The sequence below is a fragment of the Salmo salar genome, chromosome 14 (assembly GCF_965601325.2).
Source record: "Salmo salar chromosome 14, fSalSal1, whole genome shotgun sequence".
Taxonomy (NCBI): domain Eukaryota; kingdom Metazoa; phylum Chordata; class Actinopteri; order Salmoniformes; family Salmonidae; genus Salmo; species Salmo salar.
The window spans coordinates 73415868-73432849 of record NC_138304.1 but is presented as its reverse complement, the minus strand read 5'-3'; the positions used below and the strand labels follow the sequence as shown (position 1 = coordinate 73432849).

Genomic DNA, 16982 nt, shown 5'->3' with positions numbered 1-16982 from the left:
CATCCGCCTATTATTTCCCCTGAAATCTCTGCCGCGGGACTCGCCTTTTGTCCTAATCCGTTTTCCTCACCGTACTGGTTCACAATCAAAATACCGGATTTAGCGATTTAGTACTCCGTAACGTCTGGCCATCTGCAATTGCCTGCGAAAACACAGTCCAAATTAGCACGTTTTTATGCATGTATTCAAACAATGCCTTCACGCGGTAACAGATTGTATGACAATTGTTTTGGCAGATATGGGGCAATATAATCGAATTTGCTTGCTCTCTTCAGGTGGTTAATTGACTTGCGCATTGTCTTTCCCTCAAATATTATTAGCATCTTTTGTCGTCATGCTATTATGCCAATGCGTCAAGTCCTCTGTCTTTTGTATTTGGGCATAGGCCTACATAAATATATTATGCAATTATAACATGGAAAGACTTATTACAAGCTCAACAAAGTTCAGTGTAAATGAAGTAGACAGCAGGCTACTAAATGAATGATCACTTACACAGAATTCTGCCGTTGGCATCCTGAAGTAGAAGAGAAATGTTGTCTTCGGACATGGCTATCTGAAACATTTATGCACTGTTAAAATTGTATAAGATCTTCTAGGCTTCAATGCACTCAGGCTACTGTAATGGACCACACTGCCCATTCTCTGGAGGAGAGCGCAATCATGTGTCAACCACATGCTTAGCCATCATATCTCACCTAAATTTAGCCATCATATCTCACCTCAGCATAGCCATCATATCTCACCTCAGCAGGATGCTGTGTTGGAGCCAGCAACCTGTGCTGTGTGTTTGTGTGTGAATTATACCGTGAAGTCCAGGGGGGAATACATTTTTTTCATGGGACCATCCTATTTGGGCCTAATAGGAAAGACATGTCATTAAATGGTAAACATGTGGCATGAACACAACCAGTCATGATGTTTTCATCTGATTGTCAAACAAATCACTACCTGCACAAGTTCGTCCACTCCAAAATACTTCCAGCATATGAAAAGTGTACTGGGCACACGCCCATTTGATGACTAGAAAGAGACATTGATTACAAAACACCAAGTCAAGTGACATTCTGCGATTTTCATTAGACCTACACTCATGTAGCCCGAATTAGTTGATATGTTTTAGTAAAAAGTAATGTTGAGAAACCTGAAAAGGGGCTGAAATACGGGACTGTCTCAGGATGACAAGCAAGTGCAGCCATATGGGAAATGTAGTTTTTTAAAACCATGTCAGAGATGTGGGGGTGTTTGTTAATTTAGAATAAGCTTTTATTTTTATATTTACCACTGTAGCAGTAAATTGCATTATTTAGAGACCCCCCAAAGATGGACTTTTGTTGCATTTAGACTCCTCTTTTATTCAGGGGGGTTTAGGCCCCCTATAATTCGCTGTGTGTGTGTGTGTGTGTGTGTGTGTGTGTGTGTGTGTGTGTGTGTGTGTGTGTGTGTGTGTGTGTGTGTGTGTGTGTGTGTGTGTGTGTGTGTGTGTGTGTGTGTGTGTGTGTGTGTGTGTGTGGTGTCAATGAAAGCACAGTTTCATTTTTGGCATGCATGTGTGTGCATATGTATTCACTGTGTGCGTGTCACCTGCTGCATGACTGATGAAGTTACTGATGCTGTGAATAGGTGGCCTTGCTCTACTAAGATCCCTCCATCACTGCCACAGCATGTAGGTGGGCCTACCACAAATCTCTCCCTTACCAGGTCTCTACCCTACACCTCAGCACCATCACAGTAGACCTCAGGTGCTCAGGCAGTTGATTTGTCGATCAGTGAATCAGTGTTGTAAACAGCTGATCTGACTGAACTGAAGCCAGTTTTCTGGCACGTGCTCTAGGTTTTGGCGACAGCCTTAATTGGCTAACTGGTAATTAGGAGTTTGGGTTCACAACCTCAAGGGTGTCATTAACTGGCGCCACAACAAAACCATCGGTGTCGTTGCATCATCGAACCACATCTCTTCTTTTTTTTTTGTTATAAAGGAAAATGGGCCTCAAAGATTTTACATTACTTAAAAGAGAATTCAAGGCCTCTCTTGTGGTGCAACGGTCTAAGGCCGTGACCGGTAGACACACGAGGCTGCGCACAATTTGGCCCTGCGTCGTCCGGGTTAGGGGAGTGTTTGGCCTGCTGTGATTTCGTTGTCCCATCGCGCTCTAGAGACTCCTTGTGGCGGGCCGGGCACCTGCTACTGTAGCTGACTTTGGTTGCCAGTTGTACGGTGTTTCCTCAGACACATAGGTGCGGCTGGCTTCCGGGTTAAGTGAGCAGTGTGTCAAGAAGCAGTGCGCCTTGGCAAGGCCGTGTTTTGGAGGACGCATGGCTCTCGACCTTCACTTCTCCCGAGTCCGTACAGGAGTTGCAGCGACGGGAAAAGACTGTAACTACAAATTGAATATCACTAAATTGGGGAGAAAAAGGGGTAAAAAAGAGAGTATGTGAGAGATGTCTGTAGTTGGTGTTTCGTCGATCCCTTTCCCCCTTAGTGAGAGTTGTCTCTTTAGCGTGTGGCTTCATTCATTTCAACCCATCTCTATCTCGCTGGCAATTAATAGGTTTCCAGATGGCTCGAGCTATTATACCTCTACTTGTGTGCAATGTTTGCATCTATTTAGTGGGCTTTTGTTGACAGATAATTTAATGTAGCTGGAAATCGGTGTTGTGTATGTGGCTGTATTTGAGCACACGGATCATGCCATATTCTGTCTTCGCTGATGTTTAGACATGGCTCCGACAAAGTTTGAAAAACATCAGTACTGCATTGAATGTGTTTGCACGTACACAAAGTCTAGGTCTAATCAGCATGGAACCTCTACAGTGTTTTGTCTGTGTGGTTACAACTGTGCATGTTAATGCTTTTATATCTGCCTGCCTGAATTTCCAGCACACAACTCCAACAGGTTTATCTCAGCTTGGACGTGAAACCACCCCTCTGAGTGTAGTGCCGTCTCCCCGTCCCTCCCCGCCCCTCTGAGTGTAGTGCCGTCTCCCCGTCCCTCCCCGCCCCCTCTGCGTGTAGTGCCGTCTCCCCGCCCCTCCCCGCCCCTCTGAGTGTAGTGCCGTCTCCCCGTCCCTCCCCGTCCCTCTGCTGTGACTGAGGGTGACACAGTGGGAGTGGTGAGGTTACGGCTGGAGAGCCGTAGCACCATGACAGGGGGAACTGGATCTAGCCAGTTGCGTTGTTGACATGGCACTCGCCGATTTGAGATGAGTGAATTAGAAGAGCAGGATGTGGGATGTTCTCAGAGTGGGAAGCTGAGGACGCTTCTGGTGACATTGTGTGTATGTGTTCTGTGAGTCTATGTATTTGTGTGTGAGGGTGAAAGATATAACAATGATTGTGTTGTATTCGGTTTATGGCGTGTGTAGCTTGGATGAGTAGCTAGTGTATGTATGTGTGTATATTAATGATATTTAACTAGGCAAGTCAGTTAAGAACAAATTCTTATTTACAATGACGACCTACCAGAAGGCAAAAGGCCTCCTGCTGGGATGGGGGCTGGGATTAAAAATATAGGACTAAACACACATCATGACAAGAGAGACAACACAACACTACATAAAGAGAGACCTAAGATGACAACATAGCATGGCAGCAACACAACATGACAACAACTTGGTAGCAAGACAACATTGCAGCAGCACAACATGGTAGCAGCACAAAACATGGTACAAACATTATTGGGCACAGACAACTGCACAAAGGGCAAGAAGGTAGAGACAACAATACATCACGCGAAGCAGCCACAACTATTATAGTGTGGTCACTAAGAAATGAGCATAGGCCTGTGTGATTGTCATTCCACCTGATGTACAGTTGCTTTGTGCGCATGGGTCTTTTTGGCCTAGTATCTGTATCAATCTGTTACGTCTAGTATGTTGCTTCACTCTGTAGCTCCAGAGGATCTGTAAAAGTCCCACTTCCTCTGTTTGTCGTTAGTAGCCTCTCCATTCACCAGCCGAGTTGGGTTCTGCTCACCAGCCCGTGATGGCTAAAAATGACCCCGCCATCGTAGCTTTTTTCCATTTCCTCCAAAGGTTCTGTCCCGTTCACTGATGGGCCTGCAGACGCAGAAGCACCCTGAGAAATGGGCTGTTTTGTCGAGGGTGTGATTTTTATTTCCTGGCTGTCTCTTTTCCAGACGTTGGCTGCTGAATTGTGTCGCCGGTGGAGAGGTCCTCAAAGGTCCATCGCTCCTAATGCCCCCAGAGGTAATGAGTGCTGAAATAGCCTTCCCCTTCAAGTGCCTGTAGTATCTGCTCCTCGTTCTTATCTCACTTCATGTTCTCTCCTCTCTTTGTCTCCTTTCCCTCTCTTCTCTAAAGATGGGGGTAAATCGATACAGTAACAGTGCCTTCAGAAAGTATTCATACACCTTGACTTATTCCACATTTTGTTGTGTTACAGCCTGAATTCAAAATGGATTAAATATATTTTTTCTTACCCATCTACACACAATACTCCATAATGACAAAGTGAAAACATGTTTTTAGTCAATTTTATTTTAGATGAATTACAGATCTAATTTACGTAAGTATTCACACCTGAGTCTACTTTGTAGAAGCACCTTTGGTGGCGATTGCAGCTTTGATTTTTCTTGGGTATGTTTGTATCAGCTTTGCACATCTGGATTTGGGGATTTTCTCCCATTCTTCCTTGCAGATTTTCTCAAGCTCTTATATTTGATGGGTAGCGGCAGTGAACAGCAATCTTCAAATCTTTCCACAGATTTGAAATGGGATTCAGGTATGGGCTTTGGCTGGGCCACTCAAGAGATTTCACATTCTTGTTCTAAAGCCATTCCAGCATTGATTTGGCTGTATGCTTGGGGTCATTGTCCTGTTGGAACATACAGTTGAAGTCGGAAGTTTACATACACCTTAGCCAAATACATTTAAACTCAGTTTTTCACAATTCCTGACATTTAATCCTAGTAAAAATTCTCTGTTTTTTACGTCAGTTAGGATCACCACTTTATTTTAAGAATGTGAAATGTCAGAATAATAGTAGAGAATGATTTATGGGGGTTGATTTATTTCAGCTTTTGTTTCTTTCATCACATTCCCATTGGGTCAGAAGTTTACATGCAACCAAATACTAATTGAGTGTATTGCCTTTAAATTGTTTAACTTGGGTCAAATGTTTCGGGTAGCCTTCCACAAGCTTCCCACAATAAGTTCAGTGAATTCTGTCCCATTCCTCCTGACAGAGCTGGTGTAACTGAGTCAGGTTTGTAGGCCTCCTTGCTCACACACACTTTTTCAGTTCTGCACACATTTTCTATAGAATTGAGGTCAGGGCTTTGTGATGGCCACTCCAATACCTGAACTTTGTTGTCTTTAAGCCATTTTGCCACAACTTTGGAAGTATGCTTGGGGTCATTGTCCAAATGGAAGACCCATTTGCAACCAAGCTTTAACTTCCTGACTGATGTCTTGAGATGTTGCTTCAATATATCCACATAATTTTCCTGCCTCATGATGCCATCTATTTTGTGAAGTGCACCAGTCCCTCCTGCAGCAAAACACCCCCACAACATGATGCTGCCACCCCCGTGCTTCACGGTTGGGATGGTGTTCTTCAGCTTGCAAGCATCCCCCTTTTTCCTCCAAACATAACGATGGTCATTATGGCCAAACAGTTCTATGTTTGTTTCATCAGGCCAGAAGACATTTCTCCAAAAAGTACGATCTTTGTCCCCTTGTGCAGTTGCAAACCGTATTCTGGCTTTTTAATGGTGGTTTTGGAGCAGTGGCTTCTTCCTTGCTGAGCGGCCTTTCGGGTTATGTCGATATAGGACTCGTTTTACTGTGGATATAGATACTTTTGTACCGGTTTCCTCCAGTATCTTCACAAGGTCCTTTGCTGTTGTTCTGGGATTGACTTGCACTTCTCGCACCAAAGTATGTTCATCTCTAGGAGACAGAACGCGTCTCCTTCCTGAGCGGTATGACGGCTGCGTGGTCCCATGGTGTTTATACTTGCGTACTATTGTTTGTACAGATGAGCGTGGTACCTTCAGGTGTTGTGCAGGTCTACAATTTTGTTTCTGAGGTCTTGGCTGATTTTTTGTTGTTGTTGATTTTCCCATGATGTCAAGCAAAGAGGCACTGAGTTTGAAGGTAGGCCTTGAAATGAAATGCATCCACAGGTACACAGGTACTCAAATGATGTCAATTAGCCTATCAGAAGCTTCTAAAGCCTTGACATAATTTTCTGGAATTTTCCAAGCTGTTTAAAGGCACAGTCAACTTAGTGTATGTAAACTTCTGACCCACTGGAATTGTGATACAGTGAATTATAAGTGAAATAATTTGTCTGTAAACAATTGTTGGAAAAATGACTTATGTCATGCACAAAGTAGATGTCCTAACCGACTTGCCAAAACTATAGTTAGTTAACAAGAAATTTGTGGAGTGGTTGAAAAATGAGTTTTAATGACTCCAACCTAAGTGTATGTAAATTTCCGACTTCAACTGTATATTTGGGGAAGGGTATAAAACGTCTTCTTTTTAAATAGTGAGCCGACATGTTTTCAGCACTTTTATTTCCATGACTGATCAAAACAAATATTATTATGCTTTTTCTTGTCTCTGCAGCAGACATATACATCAAATTGCAATAAAATCTCAGTTTTGAATCGCAATACATATAGAATCGTGAGAATCACAATACATATAGAATATCGTGATAGTATTGTATCACGAGTTCTGTGGAATTTAACCAGCCCTACTCTTATTTTTTTTATTTTTTATTAAACCCTCCACCACCACCCCTCTAGGAGGACAAATATCGTAGTGTCGTTAAAACATTTATTTTGCTACATGTACATACATTTTACATACATGGTACTTTTATATAAAGCAGTCACATAACAATAATACATTACCAAACATAAACTCTTTAATCCCAACCCTCAGCCACTCTCAGACCATCCCACCTATCACCATAGACCACCCTCGTTTGGTTTCCATGTGCCATATATTTTTCAGTTGTGCTGTGATGTTTTACAAAAAGTTTGAACCTTTCTAATCGTATATTATCCACAGATTGTGAGCTGAAGATGAAAACCTTTCCTACAAATATCATGATATTATTTATTGACTGACAGCCCTACGTCTTCTCACATCATAAACTTTTATCTCTCCTCTTCTCTTCTCTCTTGTCCCACCAGCTTTTCAATCTATCTCCAGATTTCGCACAATTTCCTAATCTCTTCCACTCTATTCTGTTGCCCTGTTATTGGTTCTATCCACACAGATTCATAACACAATTTTTATTGCATTACGTGGGAGGAACATAAAGCCAGGTCTTTATAGTGTTTTGCTTTTAGCATTGCTGTAGGCCTGTATTTGGTAAGAGATGATAGTTTGTCCAATTCGGCAGCAACGGGTCTCTGCCCAGTGTAAAGTCATGTCAGAGTATATAAATACCATGAAGCAACTGCCTCCTGTCGAAATTAAGGATCTGTGAAATGCTGCTCCGTCGTCATGGTCGGGGGGATTTCGGTTGACGCCTAGTGTTGTAGCTCAGCGGTAATCTCTGCATGCCTGTGTAGACTCCCCATGATCCTCCCTGCTGCATGCGATGAAAACATTTCTGCAAATCTATCAGAAGACTCCTTTCACAGTTTGCCACTCACTAGCTAGCTTTGGCCTAATGTCGCGATCCACGAACCCAGCACACTCTTCCAAAATGACTTAACTAACCTTTTTCAATTGTGAGTGTCAAATATCTCTAAGGGTCGCACCATCGTGAGGTTTTTTTTATGCGCTTGATGTCAGAATGCACTCACTGTTCCAAAACCAAAGCACGCTGCCTGCAAAATTATCTATAGGCTATGTTACAACTTGTCAGTTTCAAATTATTTTGTAACAAGTTTTATTTTCGAACAGCAGTTTGAGGTGTGTTCCGCCTCCTCATTAATTCACACAGAAGTAGCCTATTTAACTATTGCGGACAATTTATGTTTGAGGCTTTACTGAGCTGTCTTCGACGAGAGCCCAAGCACTTCCCCAGTGTTTCCCCAGATCAAGTACGCAGACATGTGCGCATCTCCAGTCAGAACATAACTTGCACAAACTTTTTCCCCCTGGCACATTTTCTGGCTGGCGCCCGCATTGCCTTCCTGATGTTTTCCTTGCTAATAATAACTTTGAACATATGTGTGTTCCTATCTAAGTAAGTACCTTTTATTATGTTATCATTATAGTTTCTGTATATCGTATTGTTGTTTCTACTGTAGCACACCGTAAGTATGTATGGAGCATAATGTATTTACTGTTTCATTCACATGTTTTCAAGTACTGGTGACAAATCATGCATTCTGATTCTTCCATAGATTGTAATGGACACATGATGTGTGTAAAATACTTTTTGGAAGGTTGTACTGATTTATGATGAGCCAATGCTAAGCAAAATGCCAGCTATTCATGGCGCCATGTTTGTTGACATCATACAATGCATTCTGGTTGTCATCTGTCAGACCAAAGATGTTATAACAAAATGAGGTGAAGGGGATGGTTCACCCGACTGACTTAGATTGTAACTATCGTTACTCAGGGTTGCCAGTTTAGACACCCCTTTCCAGGTGTTTTATTTGTATTTAACTTGTAAACTTCTCCTGTGTTTGCCACCCATTTATTGATAAATCCCCCGTCATATTAATATTTACTGCATCATATACCCCCACGATAACTTCCCCCATTTCTACCCCCTATGGACTTGAAATCCCCAACAAACCCCCTTAAAATGGTTTCACCCAAATCTGACAACCCTGTTTAGCTTTCGCTCTACGGTTAGGCTAGGCAATAGGCTTGTATTTGGGGTGATGATTTGTGAGGTGATAACATTTTATTTACTTTGTGATTTGTCAAACTGTAAACGACTTGTCAAGTCATGTGCTCTGGTTCTGCTATACACTGTAACAAGTACCTGGAAGATTTGTAATATGCTGAAAAGTGGCCAAACTAACTCTTTTCTGGGCAATAGGCGCAACCAACTTTGACTTTGTTTATTTGCATCTTATAGTGAATGGCATTCTGGGATTAGGGAGTTTTTGCTTGTCAAATGTAAACAAACATGGCTGCCATCATAAAGCATTTAGCTGCTGTTAGCCTTGCTGACACACCTATTTTCTAAAGAATATTACATTTCTCCCTTGTGCTCATATGAGCTGTGGTACATTGTAAACAAGTCTAGCTGTTAGGTCGCCAATGTTTTTTTTGTCAGCGCAGCCTGTTATTTAGGCTGGTTTATGGAATGAGTTTGGCTGTGGATGTTCCGTGTGATGCTTAGATGATGACGTTCGCATTTATCTTTTACAATAAAAGGTGAGATTGTGGAATAAACTTGTGAAGACCTTTATTTCCCATCAGTACAAAACATTGTTTAGATGCATTTCAGACAACAATGCTGTTTGTTGCATCATACAGTGCATTCGGAAAGTATTCAGAACCCTTGACTTTTTCCACATTTTGTTATGTTCCAGCCTTATTGTAAACTGGTTAAAATAGTTTCCCCCCCCCCCCATCAATCTACACACAATACCCCATAATGAGAAAGCAAAAACAGGTTTTTAGAAATATCACATATACATAAGTATTCAGACCCTTCACTCAGTACTTTGTTGAAGCACCTTTGGCAGCGTTTACAGCCTCAAGTCTTATTGGGTATGACGTTACAAGTTTGGCACACCTGTATTTGGAGAGTTTCTCCCATTCTTCTCTGCAGATCCCATCAAGCTCTGTCAGGTTGGATGGGGAGCGTTGCTGCACAGCAAGTCCAGGCTCTCGAAGTCACTCCTGCGTTGTCTTGGCTGTGTGCTAAGGGTCGTTGTCCTGTTGGACGGTGAACATTCGCCCCAGTCTGAGGTCCTGTGCGCTCTGGAGCAGGTTTTCATCACGGATCTCTCTGTACTTTGCTCCGTTCATCTTTGGCTCAATCCTGACTAGTCTCCCAGTCTGCCACCACCATGCTTCACCATAGGGATGGTGCCAGGTTTCCTCCAGACGTGATGCTTGGCATTCAGGCCAAAGAGTTCAATCTTGGTTTCATCAGTCCAAGAATCTTGTTTCTCCTGGTCTGAGAGTCCTTTAGGTGCCTTTTGGCAACTCCAAGCGGGCTGTTTTTTGCCTTTTTACAGAGGAGTGGCTTCCGCCTGGCCACTCTACCATAAAGGCCTGATTGGCGGAGTGCTGCAGAGATGGTTGTCCTTCTGGAAGGTTCTCCCATTTCCACACAGGAAGTCTGGAGCTCTTTCAGAGTTCCGATCAGGTTCTTGGTCACCTCCCTGACCAAGCCCTTCTCCCCCGATTGCTCAGTTTGGCCGGGCGGCCAGCTCTAGGAAGAATCTTGGTGCTTCCAAACTTCTTCCATTTAAGAATGATGGAGGCCACTGTGTTCTTGGGGACCTTCAATGCTGCAGACATTTTTTTGGTAGCCTTCCCCAGATTTGTGCCTCGACACAATCCTGTCTCAGAGTTCCACAGACAATTCCGTCAACCTCATGGCTTGGTTTTTGCTCTGACATGCACTGTCAACTGTGGGACCTTATATAGACATGCGTGTGCCTTTCCAAATCATGTCCAATCAATTTACTCCAATAAAGTTGTAGAAACATCTCAAGGATGATCGATGGAAACAGGATTTACCCAAGCTCAATTTTGAGTCTCATAGCAAAGGGTCTGAATACTTATGTAAATAACAGGTTTTTAGAAATACGTTTTCGCTTTGTCATTATGGGGTATTTTGTGTAGATTGATGATATTTAATCAATTTTAGAAGAAGGATGTAACATAACAAAATGTGGAAAAAGTCAAGGGTTCTTAATACTTTCTGAATGCACTGTACGTTCTGTTTCTACTGTTCGAATCACATATTTGCGATGGTACGCTGCAGGGACTACTCAACAATGACCACAAATATGTGATCGTACGCGTCAAAGGGTTAATTGTCAACACATCCTCTCCATACAAAGTAGGCCATCATTGTAAAAAATAATTTGTTCATTAACTGACTTGCCTAGTTAAATAAAGGTTAAATATGTATTTTTAATTTATTTTTTAAATACCAGCTTATTTGCTTTGCTCCTTTTAAAAACTGGCCGACTTTTAAAGCCGGGGACAGGTTTAAATTATAAATAAGGTTCAAAGGGGCTTGGGGGTGCTTGTGCCAAATGATCTCTACTCTTATTCACTTAATGATAGTGTATCTCTTTCCTTCTTCATTGATTAGCTGTTGGCAAATAAAATGGCTGAAGAGTCCTTTCTGCGTCTGGCCTGCTTCAAAGGGAGATCGGGGGTAGCTAAATCAGTTTTACGGTTGGTGGTGTCTGCTGATATGCAGCACAGAGACGGTTTTATGAGCTTTATTGGTGAGGCGTGGAGATAACACATGTCATTGCATGGAGGAAGTCCTATTCTGTAGGGGGAGTTTTGCGGATGCAGGCTTGCCAGTTTTTATCAACTTCTTGATTCTTTCGTGCCCTCTTTTTTTTTTTTATTTTTTTTTTTTCTCTTTCTTGCTCCTGCTCTGTTTTTTTGTTTTTTTGTTGCCATCATTGCTTGTTTGCTCACTTGCTTGCTTGAAGTTGAAGTGCAGGTGCTGACAAACACAACATTTAAAACTCCTTAGCACAAGTGTTCCAGGAATGTGAAAGTAGAAGCAAGCAAAGTGGGGTGAAGAGAGGCGGGAGGGGGGATTCTTTTTTAAAGAAAGATCCCGCAGAATTCCTTAGTGTCCCAAAAGAGGGGGAGAGAAGGAGGAGGAGTAAAGAGAGTTAACAAGCAAGGAGAAGGAAGAGAGGGAAAGTGAGAGAGAGAGAGAGCGGGGGAGGAGCCGCGCTGAGGAAAGATTGAGAGGCCACGGACGCTCAAGATCTTTAACTTTGTCCCAGTCTGATGAGGATTGAGAAAAGTCCAAAAAAGGAGAAGAAAGAGCTCTCCAAAATCTACAGCTGCAAGCTGTCTCTTCCAAGCACTTAAAACGTTGCAGAAACAACGCCTTTTTGCAACACATGGAGCTCAGTGGAAAAGATGGTCTCTGTAAGTGTTCCAAGGCCTCTCTATGACAATTAATGGAACAATAATTACAGTAGCGCGGTTAGACAACAGAGAAATTTGACTTTATCAGAATACACACAACAGATGATTTGGTGTGGTTAAATTGCCAGGTGATGCCATTAAAAAAAAAAAAGAATTCTGTAATCAGGTTGAGAGATGAAATGAGGCATAAAATGGAAGGAGCCAGAGATTGGATTTCTGCACTTCAGAGCTGTTCAGTGGGTTTCATATTCATTCATTGCTCCCCTATCTCCTCAATCCCTACCAGCATGTGTTGCACATGACTCCCATTATTCTTAAAGTCCTCAATTACCCCAATGTGTACAAATAGTTTACATCGGGACCTAGCCTAGATGTTAAATTCACTGGTCCACATTCAGTCTTCTGGCTTTGGCAAACAATGGCGTCACCAGTAAGAGATGGAACGGCAGTTGACAGCCTGGCGACTGGAAGGAGGACAGGAAGCATGTGACAAAGATGGAGTGTTCCATGTCCTCTTCTCGCACGCTCTTCCTCCACCTTTTCTCTCTCTAACTCATGCTGGACCAGAATCAAACATCTGGTTTGTGTCTTAGGACTTGGTGGCGAGGACTTAGTATATGCGGAGAGAGGGGTTTGACTGGTGTTCGGGCTTCGGTTTGGAAAAGGGGTTATGTTTAAACCTGGGAGTGTGTGAAGGGAACAGAGGGTCAAGGGGTGCAGAGAGGTTGCAATGCGGTTGAAGCACTGCCTGTACCCAAACCTCGCCTCCTAATGAAGGAGAGCGCTGATGGAGGAAGATAACTGACTATGTTGCTAATGCTGAATTTCAAGGATTGTAAACATCATTGCCACTCTTTCACCTGAAGCAGCTTGTAGGTCTCAAAGACCAATAGTGTATTTGATCTGGCTGGAGCTATATTGAGCAGTAAGAGTGTGTGTGACTGATTTACTTTGTTTGTTTTTGTCTTTCCTAAAACGGTGCATCCAGAATAAACTCTCACCTTTTACTAAAATGTTGCCCTCTGACCAAAAGTCTTTGCATGTGGCAACTTTAATAAAATGGCTCGTCTTTAAAATTGTACTTAGGTGCATCCAGGAAATCATTTGAGCAAGGAGATATACCTCACACCCACATCACAAGGGGCAGTAAAAGGCCATACAAACAAACTACCCATGGGAATAGGGAAATGCAACAGGCAATCAAACATTAAATCAAATCACATTTTATTAGTCACATGCGCCGAATACAACAGGTGTAGACCTTACAGTGAAATGTTTACTTACGAGCCCCTAATCAACAATGCAGTTTTAAAAAATACACATAAGAATAAGAGAAAAGTAACGACTTTACTCGTTAGGTGACTGCCCTTTGAAGTGTCAAGGTAGGTATGGGAGTTACAACGTGGGGTTTAGCCCCATCGGCCATTGTCACGTTTCATTTGATTACGTCAACACGTTAAAAAATTAAGTAAAAAGGTCTTGATGGAAAATATAAACGCAACATGTAAAGTGTTGATCCCATCTTTTATTTGAGATCATGAAACATCACAGAAATTTTCCATACGCACAAAAAGCTTATTTCTCTCAAATTTTGTGCACAAATTTGTTTACATCCATTTACATTTACATCATTTAGCAGACGCTCTTATCCAGAGCGACTTACAAATTGGTGCATTCACCTTATGATATCTAGTGGAACAACCACTTTACAATAGTACATCTATATCTTTTTTTTGGGGGGGGGGGGGGGGGGGGGGTAGAAGGATTACTTTATCCTATCCCAGGTATTCCTTAAAGAGGTGGGGTTTCAGGTGTCTCCGGAAGGTGGTGATTGACTCCGCTGTCCTGGCGTCGTGAGGGAGCTTGTTCCACCATTGGGGTGCCAGAGCAGCGAACAATTTTGACTGGGCTGAGCGGGAACTGTGCTTCCACAAAGGTAGGGAGGCGAGCAGGCCAGAGGTGGATGAACGCAGTGCCCTTCTTTGGGTGTAGGGACTGATCAGAGCCTGAAGGTACGGAGGTGTTAGTGAGCATTTCTCCTTTACCAAGATAATCCATCCACCTGACTGGTGTGGTATATCAAGAAGATGATTAAACAGCATGATCATTGCAGAGGTGCACCTTGTGCTGGAGACATTAAAAGGCCACTCTAAAATGTGCAGTTTTGTCACAACACGCCACAGATGTCTCAAGTTTTGAGGGAAGGTGCAATTGACATGCTGACTGTAGGAATGTCCACCAGAGCTGTTGCCAGAGAATTTAATTTCTCTACCATAAGCTGCCTCTAACGTCATTTAAGAGAATTTGGCAGTACGTCCAACCGGCCTCACAACCGCAGACCTCGTGTAACCACACCAGCTCACATCCGGCTTCTTCACCTGCGAGATCGTCTGAGACCAGCCACCCGGAGAGCTGATGAAACTGTGAGTTTACACAACCGAAGAATTTCTGCACAAACTGTCAGAAACCGTCTCAGGGAAGCTCATCTGCATGCTCGTCACCTTCAACAGGGTCTTGACCTGACTGCAATTCAGCATTGTAACCGACTTCAGTGTGCAAGTACTCACCTTCGATGGCCACTGGCACGCTGGAGAAGTGTGCTCTTAACCGATGAATCCGGGTTTCAACTGTACCAGGCAGATGGCTCCCGACGGTCTAAGGCACTGCATCTCACTGTGCAATAGGCATCACTACAGTCCCAGGTTCGATTCCAGGCTGTATCACATCCGGCCGTGATTGGGAGTCCCATAGGGCGTCGCACAATTGGCCCAGCGTCATCCGGGTTTGGCTGGGGTAGGCCGTCATTGTAAATAAGAATTTGTTCTTAACTGACTTGCCTAGTTAAATAAAGGTTAAATAAAAAAATAAAAAAAATAAAATAATGGCAGACAGCGTGGGCGTTGTGTGGGCGAGCGGTTTGCTGATGTCAATGTTGTGAACAGAGTGCCCCGTGGAGGGATTATGGTATGGGCAAGCATAAACTACGGACAACGAACACATTTTATTGATGGCAATTTTAATGCACAGAGATACAGTGACGAAATCCTGAGGCCCATTGTCGTGCCATTCATCCGCCACCACCTCATGTTTCAGTATGATAATGACGGTCCCATGTTGCAAGGATCTGTACACAATTCCTGGAAGCTGAAAATGTCCCAGTTCTTCTATGGCCTGCATTCTCACCAGACATGTCACCCATTGAGCATGTTTAGGATGCGCTGAATTGACGTGTACTGTATGACAGTATGTTCCAGTTCCCGCCAATATCCAGCATCTTCGCACAGCCATTAGCGTGGGACAACATTCCACAGGCGACGGTCAACAGCCTGTTTAACTCTATGCAAAGGAGATGTGTCTCACTGCATGAGGCAAATGGTGCTCACACCAGATGCTGACTGGTTTTCTGATCCACACCCCTAATTTTTTTAAGGTAGCTGTGACCAACAGATGCATATCTGTTTTCCCATTTTGTGAAATCCATAGATTAGGGCCTAATAAATGTATTTCAATTGACTGATTTTCTTATATGAACTGTAACTTAGTAAAATCTTTGAAATTGTTGTATGTTGCGTTTATATTTTTGTTCAGTGTAATTAGCCTATTGAATTGCAACAGAATACACTTCGAAAAATAATTTGTTGTCGAAGTAGGCCTAAATCCACTCCACTAAGAAAGTGGTTCCAGTCACGCAACCTATCATTTTGCCTGGCTGTAGTGAAAACGGTGGTCCAAATCATGTCTCCATCCTTCCATTCACGGAGAGTAATGTTCTTAATTAACAGTTAGCACTAATGTCTTCCTCTTTCCATATACTCGGCTGTTCCGAGTCACTGGGGTAGATATTGGGTTAGCAGATCTTTCATTTCCCTGCCAGTATGAAAATCAATGTTCAGCAGGCCCAGTTTCTTTAAGGTCTAGATTAGCATGATAATATCAGAGTAGCGGTAGTAGCTAATCAGATTCTCGTAGTGATCGTGCAGCTATTATCATACGAAACACACCATTAGTGGGAATGATATTCCGCCAATCCCTCACCCTTCAATTATTTAAACTAGTTTCTTGGAAAGGCGTATCAGAAATGGAACAGTGCGGGGTAAGCAGAGATGGAGAGCATATGATGGACTGCCTTAAACCGCTATATGCTGTTACCCGCTGTGTTTTTCTATTACTCTGAACATCTATTGAGGCTGATCGCTTAAGTGCATGTGGAGTCGGTCTGGGCTCATGTTTGTCTGACTCTGAAGTAGACTGAAATGAGTCTGGTTTGGCCTAATATGAACCAGAATGGACAATACTCTAAAGTGTCTTGTTCTTGTCTCATTCCTTTTTATTTCATTTATTTTTTATATAACCTTTATTTAACTAGGCATCCTTAATCTGCACAAAACTGGAGTCAAGGAGATGAAGCCACTTTAGACTACTATCCCATAGAGAATGCTAGCTAAATGCTATCGAGCGCATTGCAAACATTTTGGTACAGTTTCTGACCTAAACAATACAAGTAGCTCAGCAATGCTATTCCCAGTTTGGTGCAAGCACAAAACAATTATTAGTTAGCCAGGCTCTTGATCCTGGAGGGGATTCCCTTCTGTTACCAAGTGAATGCATGATTTTTGAAGAAGCTAGCCACTTAGCTAGATAGCTAACTAGCTACTAAATAAGGAAACCAAATGTAAAATATAAATATAAACAGATTCTCTTATCCAGACCGACTTACTAGAGCAATTATGGTTAAGTGCCTCGCTCAAGGGCACATCGTTCGATTTTTCACCTGGTTGGCTCTGGGATTCGAACCAGCAACCTTTCAGTAACTGGCTTGCTAGGCTACCTGCCCGCCATGCACAGCATTTAACACATCTTAAACAGTTAACTTAATAGTTCTAAGATATCTAGCTGTGAATTCCATACTTTAATTCGATCGCCTAGCACATGCTGCACAA

General features: G+C 42.8%; 1 protein-coding gene across 3 annotated transcripts in view; it reads left to right on the top strand.

The window, feature by feature from the left end:
• Positions 1 to 16982, top strand: part of LOC106569916 (semaphorin-6D) — a 128774-nt gene that overhangs the window by 1282 nt on the left and 110510 nt on the right. For 2 of the 3 annotated variants that reach the window (XM_045694702.2, XM_014141649.3), the window contains exon 2: positions 4140 to 4209. The exons of the other annotated variant lie outside the window; for it this stretch is intronic. The gene's annotated coding sequence lies outside the window, so the exon portion shown is untranslated. The remainder of the gene's footprint in view (positions 1 to 4139; positions 4210 to 16982) is intronic. 3 annotated transcript variants of the gene reach the window in all.